This window comes from Alligator sinensis, unplaced genomic scaffold (genome assembly GCF_000455745.1).
Source record: "Alligator sinensis unplaced genomic scaffold, ASM45574v1 scaffold360_3, whole genome shotgun sequence".
Taxonomy (NCBI): domain Eukaryota; kingdom Metazoa; phylum Chordata; order Crocodylia; family Alligatoridae; genus Alligator; species Alligator sinensis.
In genome coordinates this window covers 1,582,984-1,591,299 of record NW_005841977.1, presented here as the reverse complement: position 1 = coordinate 1,591,299, position 8,316 = coordinate 1,582,984, and positions in this window count along the sequence as shown.

The window sequence follows — 8,316 nt, the reverse complement described above, 5'->3', positions numbered from 1 at the left end:
AAGGACAAACACAAATAGGAACAGCATCATGAGGCAGGGATAGGCTATTTATACCTTTCAAAGCACTGCAAAAAAACCAACACCACCTAGAACCAACACCACCTAGAATAGATGGTACAAGATGGTAAAAAGTCCCCATAGGCCGAAAATAAACTTCATTTTTGCACAGAGGGAGCTGAAGATGGAAGGTTGTCCCTCTGGATCCATGAGAATGTTATTTCCTACCTATGGGGACTTTTTACCATCTTGTACCATCTATACTTTCCCCAGAGCCTGACAAAGGGACTTTGATCCTGAAAGCTTGCAGAAAAGGACAACTTCCTTGCAATTTTCCAATTGGTCTAATAAAAGGTATCATTTTGGAACTAAGAGTTCTAGGGGGGGTTGTATGTCTTTTTGTCTCAGACCAACACGGCTACCAAGTACACCCCTTTCAAAGCACTGGAAATTCACCAACTAATGAGATATCATATTCAGTATCACTATCCTCAAGCTAAAGATGGAAAAATTGAGGCAAGGATGTGTATGCACAATATTTATGCTAGGGAACCGTACAGTTGTCCTAATTACTGGTGCTCATGCAGAGATACGGGGATGCTTACCCCAAAAGGAGCACTCTGTGTGCTATTCAGAAGAACATGCTATAGAGTTGGAGCTAAGAGATCCATTCTGGCACCAACATCTGTGACCCAAGCTGGGCCATGGAAGGTAGCGATTTGCTCATAGAAACAAGCAAATCATCTCTACAGGCACTGCGAGAGCCTGGATGCAAAAGCAGGAAGGCTTTCCCCCCAGCCAACCCTTCCTAATGCACAGAGACAAACCAGAGCTATTAACACAGTGTTGGGAGAGCATCCAAAACACACTGCTGGGTCTTTGCTAAGTCACCTTCCTGAAGTCCTTTGTCTCCACTATGCCCTACCCACAAAGCCCGAGGTTCAAGACAGCTATTATTATGGCCAATTGCATTCATTGTGGTGGAAAATCTGCGTACTCAGCACTCCAGCAAGCACTACAGATGGCTCTGTGGCATTGCCTACTGCTGCCCTATGCAGAGACAAGGACATGGCCTCTGTGGCTAGGAAGTTGCAAAGGTGGGTGGGTCTCCAGAGGGTACATCTCTACAAATCCTATAGGGCATGGGTTGGCAACATTTTTGGGGTAGAGTGCCAAAAACACCCTCAACCTCGGTTTGTAAGATGTTGGCATGCCAGCGGTGGATGGTGCTGGAGCCGTGAGGGGCACAATCCCTGTTGTGGCAGCGCAGCCCCTGCCTCTTCCCTGCTATCCACCCTGAGGCATGTGTACCAAACAAAATGTCTTTGCATGCCATGCTCTGGCACCTGTGCCAGCAGTTGTCTACCCCTGCTATACAGCCTGAATATCCTCTGTGAAGACCTAGAGCAGTAGTTCTCAGACTTTTTAGACTCAAGGCTCCTTTTTTAGACTACTTGGAAAAGGCCAGCTCTTAGTTTTCACTCTTTTTTGCCTACAAAAAATAATAGAGAAGTTTTTCTGTTGTGAAGTACTCAGAAATAGTCCACAGCTATGGATTTCTACTTGAAATCTCTGAGTTTATGTTGTGAATGACATTTTAAACTCAACACTCCTAACATTGTGTGGCACCTCTTAAAAGGATCTCAAGACATCCCAGGGTGCCACGGCACTTTGGTTGAGAATTGCTGAGCTAGAGATTCAGCTCCCGCTGAGTTAGTAACAGCCAAAAACCACTCAGAACCATGCACGATGGCCCATATCCATCTCTCTTGCATGTAACACAAACAACTGTCTTGGTGGCCATCCTGCCCAGAGGGCATCCCTAGAATGCAGAGAATTTGTAATCCAACGGCACAGAGCAATAGCAGAGGAAAGGGAAAATAATGACACAGGGGACAAGGGTGTTTCAGGTGAGGTAGTATCATGATACAAAGGGAATACAAGGGAGGTTTTTCCATATTTTATGAGCTGCAGAGCTGATAAACAGACAGAAAGGGGGTTATCAGAAGCCAAAAGCAAGATCTAGTCCTTGAGGTCAGTGGGAGAAAGCCTATGACAAGCTTCAAGAATCACATAGGACAGTTCTAAACTAGATCTCGAGAAAGCAGAGGGAGCAAGGGGGACTGTACATGCCATGCTCTGCATGCAGCAGCCTGCATAAAGAAATAAGTGATGAGATGAGGACCCTGCTGAGAAGCACGAGTGGCTGTGGCTCAGTCGCCCTCCCCAGCAGTGGCATCTGCTTTTCTAAACTGAGTAGGAAGCAGTAACCCCCTCAAACAGCCCCTGTTCATGTGACATACAGCAGGCATGTGCTTCCAGCATCAGGTTCATTAGCAAAGTCAGTAGGGCCCAAGGGCCACCCCGAGTTCCCCCCACGTGCTTTGAGGAGCAGGGTACAGACAGGTTGCCTTGAGGAATGTGCAGGGGTTGCACTCCAGCCCCTGGCAACGGACAGTTGTGAGAATAAACACTGACTTTCAATCAGGGGCACAAAAAAACCAGACTCCTGTGCCTGGGACAGCTGTGGAGTAAGGAGATACTCCTGCCCAGACTCCTGTGCGCAGGGACAGGATGCTGTGTGTAGTGAAGTGTGCTCCTAGCTGGCTCCTTCCAGCCCAGCTGAGAGCAGGATAAGGGTATTTTCTCAGCTGAGACCAGCCCTTCCGTTTCCGCCCATTGCTGAGCACCATCGGGAGAATCAGGTGCAGCACCAAGGCCACGGTTGTGACAGCATTTCCTATCAGCTTAACCCTTCCTGTTCTGGAGGGGTCAGAGGAAAAATCCACTTAAAACATTAACCAAGATAAAACCTGACAACCTCAGCTACATATGGAGGGGGCCGATTAGTCATCAGCTACATCAGTCACCTTCTGTAAAAGCCCAGATCCTTTTGTCATCTCCATGTTTAATTTCAGCACACAGTAAGTAGTCAGCTTGGAAAGCAGGAATTAAAACAGATCTTTGGGCAGGTTTTATTCCTGACTCATTTCCAGCCTAGACATATCTCCATCCCATTCCATGACCCATACATTAAACAACACTTGGAAAACACCAGCAATGGCATCTGAGCCCCTTGCAATAGGAGGTTGTCATGTTTTGTCTTATTACATTCAGTGGGTTAAGTTTTACTGAAACTTTAATGATTCAAAAGTTGAGGGAAAAATCCACATACCAATATAACCTTCCTTTCTAATGAAACTCCAAGATGCATCTATGCTTCTAGCTGACTCCACTGGTTCCTCATTGTCAGAGAAAGGTAGTTAGCTTTATTCTGATTATCAGAACATACCAGCATTTTAGAAGATACCAGCCAAACTGGCCCAAGGACAAATTATATTTGACCTGCAAAGCCTGGATATCAGCAGCGATTCAGTGGCAGGGGGCTTCTGCAGTGATTCAGTAGTGAGGTGGGTGGGGGCGAGGTGAGAGGAAGTTTGCATGTGCTGCAGCAGCAGCCAGGTCAGAGGCACTGGCTTGCTATAGAACAAGAAGTGTTATTTTGGCCCTCTGCTCCTAAGGGTTAGCCCACTGCAGTTTTGCTTTCAGGATTATTTCTGCATGAAAACAATCCTGCTGGAGGACAAAAATCTTGGCTTTTAAAAAAAAATTCTAATTTCAAGATTCACTCCAACAACCCTCAATTTCCATTTATTTCTATACAAAATGTTTCACTTACAATAATTATACATTTGAGGGGGGAAAAGGCAAAATTATGGGACCATGAATCTCAGCAGTTTCTACAGGATGAAAAATCAGTTTCCCCATCTAGCTCCAGGTGACAGTAGCTGGGCTTACATCATTGCCTGTTGCTGCTGACCAACGGAGAGCTTGAGGCCTCAAAGCTACCAGAGCGCTTGCTCTGGAAAGCGGCATTTCCAGGTTACAGCAAACTCTGGAAACAGGTGTACTTTCCCCACCACATGCAATGCAGGACGGCCCAGGAGCAACAGGAGGCCTGGTGAAGGTGAAAAGGAGGAAGATATCAATTGCTAGGTCTGCTCATCCTGGTCATTCCCTTCCCATGTGACTGCCCTGTGTAGATGGTTCAGGTACCAAACATCCAGACTGAGGTGCCAGGGAAGGCACCCCATCACTAGCACCACGGGAGTTTGTTTTAACCTGAAATGGGCTGGAAATGGAAACCCCCATGTGCACAGTCCCAAACGTCCTGCTTCTGAGAGTAGCTGAGCAGGGTTGCGTGTCTGACTGCTATGGCTCTCCTGCACCATCTCATATGGGAGAAGAAAACCAAGTACCCATATTGTATGGGGATGGAAAAGGAGCCCATCTACAAAGGTTCAAGACTAGCAGGAGGGGTCTGTCTGAGGACAAAGCTTCTGGGGTTTTGTACCTGGGCCTCACTCACTGCCTCTGCTTTTTTACCGTTACATTACCCTGTAATTGTTGCTCCCCAGGATGACACTCTGAAAATGGAGATAGCCACATGGGATAAAGGAAGATCACCCAAAGGAAGGTCTTCAGTACTTGTTCTCCGTTTTACACTGAGCTATAAAAAAGTGTTGCCTTATATTCCTGTTAGAACTGCAGCAGCTCAGTTTCCAGGGGAAAGAATGGCTGCAATGTGGGGGAGAGCTCTCCATTTGCCTTGGAGAATAACAGCTGGGATGATCCTGTATTTCTCCCCACCCTTGCCCTCTCCTCACACCCTTCCACTGGGCGCATTCTAGTAGAGGCTGGGATTCCTGTAGCAGAGTTTTAGGCAGCAAATCAAGTATGATTCAGGGTCCCTCCCTCCCACCCCCCCCAATATCTTCTCATTCCTGTGGTGAGTAGAGCCAAATTTATCCCTTGTGCATCTCCCCTAGCTTCAGTAGGTTTAAGCCATGGATGAATTTGGCCTGAAGACTGGTATTTAAGAGAAGCAAAAGGTCACCATAGAGCAAGCAATGGCAAGAACCAGTGGGTCCAATCAAGGCTTTATTCTTAGTTGTTTAACCTAATGCCCACATTAATGAGAGGCAGACCAGCACAAGCAACTGAACTAAAAGGCTCTCTCTTCACATCACTCATGTATGATTTGGCATTCACAAACCATCACGCATGCACAGGAAATAAACTCTCACAGAAAGCCAGTGCAACAGTTCAAGTTCCACTGCTCAAGAGATCACAGGAGCGGATGGGAGGGCTGCACCATTGCTGGGGACAGAAATGTTCTGCCATTTGCATCACCAGAAGCATTTAATGCAGTGAAAAGAGGCCTAACAGGGGCCAAGAACCAGATAAGTATTAAGCAAAGACAAAGGCCTGGTCACATGTAGTATCAAAGCCACACCAGATGCAGATAAAGGTCAGAGTCTAGGAAGTATTGGAGGTGGGATGTGACTTCCCTCTACCAAACTTTGCAAGTAGGCGAGGGGCCCCTGGTACATGCCTAAGGTTTCCCTTTAATTGTTGGTGCTTATTCCATAAACCAGAGAACACACAGAGGGTTCCCAGAGCCTCTGCATGATAAACGGAGGGACAGCAAGACGTTTACATTCGCGTGGAGCAGTCCGGGTGCCAACAGCGATTTATTATAAACATTACAAGCAGAGAGCATGACTGTTGTGTGAGTTACCATAGAAGGCACCTAGGAAAGAGGCAGCAAAGCAGCTCTCAACACAAGCGAGCCCCAGCCCTTATTCGGAGAATGAGGCTATGCAGAATGGGTAGACTGGGGGTAAACAGATCCTGCTATTCTTACACAAGCTACAGCTAAAGTAAGTGTCAATCCCCACTCTGCCCCGCTCTCCAGGAGCTGTCTCTTGCCTGCTGTTTTACATGTGGATATCCCATTTTGCTCTGTTGAGAGCCTGTCCTGGATTTCCAGGGGTGCACCAGCCAAGGGGCTAGCCCAGGCCAGTCTATTCCAGACTGAAAGCGTCTCTGAATGGACACCCAGGAGCAGGGGCTACTGTTGACAGCTTTGTACTTCAGCCCTGTAGTTTGATGCTCTGCTGGTCCCAGGAACGTGAGTGTTGATGAGTCCCAGGGTCCCTGCAGCATGTCAGGGGAACAGGATTGCACAGGGCTTGCTTGGCAGGGGAGCAGGACTCAGACACTGCTTGTGTGAAGTGCTGGTCCTGGCTTCACAGGACCACATCAAAGGGCTGCGTGCACAGGGCGACAGGGACAGCCGTTTGTTAACTACGTGTACCTCAAAACCCCTCTTCTCTGCTAGGCTGGTATCACCCCCACATTACAGGTACAACTGAGGCAGAGAAAGGAGACAAAATTAGTGGCAGAGCTGGGAAGAAAGTATCCAAGTCCTGGTTTCTAGTCAGACCAGCCAAAAGACGAACAGTTAGCAACGGGCTCAGCATCATGCAGACCTCACCTGCAAGTCTCTTCAACAGCCATGGCAGGCCTGTAAACCAGAGGGCTGGGCAGCAGAGAGATGACTGGGTCAGTTAGCGAGGCAAAGAGCAGCTGCCTTCCCCTCTCAAACACCACCCCCCACTGGAAATGGGCACTCATCTCTAAACACTGAGCAACTCCCAATGAGAAAATATCCCATACACATTTCCACTGAGGAAACACCACCCATCCTTTCACATAGGGGAAGAGGAACTCTTCGCCCTTCAGAGTCTGCCTAGTGCTAACGCAGGGCTGAGACTCGGGCATTGTTTGACTGAACTCCTGGACTTCAGAGTGTTCTCACCTTACCAAACAGAAGTGACCCTTTGGGCAGCTCTTCCTCCTATTTATTACTGTTACCATTGTCCCTAGGACCCGCAGCCCTGGGCCAAGACCCCACTATGCTAGTCACTATTGCACCCACTAGCCCTGGCTACATCAACTGCATTTACATCAAAGTCATCCCTCCCTTCCAGTCCAGAGATGCTCCTCCCAGATCAGAAAGGAGCGATCATCTTCAGCAGTGGGATCAAGTGCACAGCAGGTTTATTTATAACTACAAATTAAAGCCCAGCCACTCTGCAGACGGGCTCCACAAACTACAGCCGTGCTCTTGGAATGTGTGTCCATGGCAGCCCCAGACAGGGTGATCATATCCTCCCAGTACGGCTCTGCTGCCCGCCCCTGCTCGACTGGGGTGTGCAAGATGCCTTTGGCAGAGCAGCTTTCCTGGGGACTGACCCAGGAAAGAGGTGTTGATCACCTCTTTTAAATGGTACTTTCCTTATTGCGCCTATTCTCTCAGATCCTTAAAATGCATGGGAGTTTTAGAAAACAAATCTCAAATCTCTGAACTTGGGCAGCAAAGGAAAGCCCCAAGTCACCCACTTCCGCTTCCAGTCCAGGTTGCTTTCACCTCCTCTGCTGCTCAGACAGTGCCCTGCTGTCCAGTGGCGATGCGTAGGAGGTGCACGGGGGTGAACATGCACCCCCTGAGAGCACTGGTGCACCCTCTGACAGCCAGTGGTCCTGGGGGGGGGGGGAGCAGGAGACAGCGCTGGTGCTCCCCCTGAGAGTGCCGGCCAGGGAGTGGGGGCGCCAGGAGAAGAAATCCCCGTGGGCCCCCCGCAGCTGATTGTGCTGATCTGGAAGTGGCAGTGGCACGCTGCTGCCACTTGCGGGTCAGAGGGATTGGCCGCAGGGAGACCCCCACCCAGTCCGTGAGATTGGTTGCAGGGGGACCCCCCTCAGTTGCTGACTGGCTGCTGGGGGGGCAAGTGCCCCCCACCCCCGACTCGGGAGGCACCAGTCGCCCATGCTGCTGTCCCTCACCTCCTACAGACGGGCCTTGTAATAGGCCTGGTAACAGGCGTTCAGTTCCTCCCAGCAGTGGCGGCTCTCCCAGGAGAAACCACAACCATCCTCATGGCCAGGCTTTTTCTCCCAGGGTAAGAATGGCTGCTTGAGAGAGAAATAACCAGGGAAGAAGCAGGGCTCGGTTTCCCCTGGGAGAGCGAGTGCCTGCACCCCCCGGCCAGCGCCACCCTGCTGTCCTTCACAAAGGCTGTCCCCGTTGCTGATGCTGTTGGGAGCCGGAAACCAGGGTCCTCACGGGATGGCCAGGTTCTCCGAGTCAAGGTGATCTCTTTTATTGGACCAGCCAACCGTGTAATACCAGATACCGCATCTGCTCCGCGAGCCCTGCCTGCCTCTGTCCTTAGACCAGCACGGCTGCTCCCGCCCGCGCCACAAAGGGATGGGCGTTCAGATGACAGCAGGCTGCTCGGGATCGGGCCCCTCGGGGATAAGCTGGGGCGGATTGCAGGGGGATAAGGGGCCAGGCGGGAGCGGGGCGGCCCCGCAGCCCGGGCTGGGAAGCGCTGTTGTGCGGCCAGGGGCCTCCGCGGACCTCCCGCAGCAGGGCGCGGGCAGAGGCGCGGGGCTCGCCCCGCAGCCGGG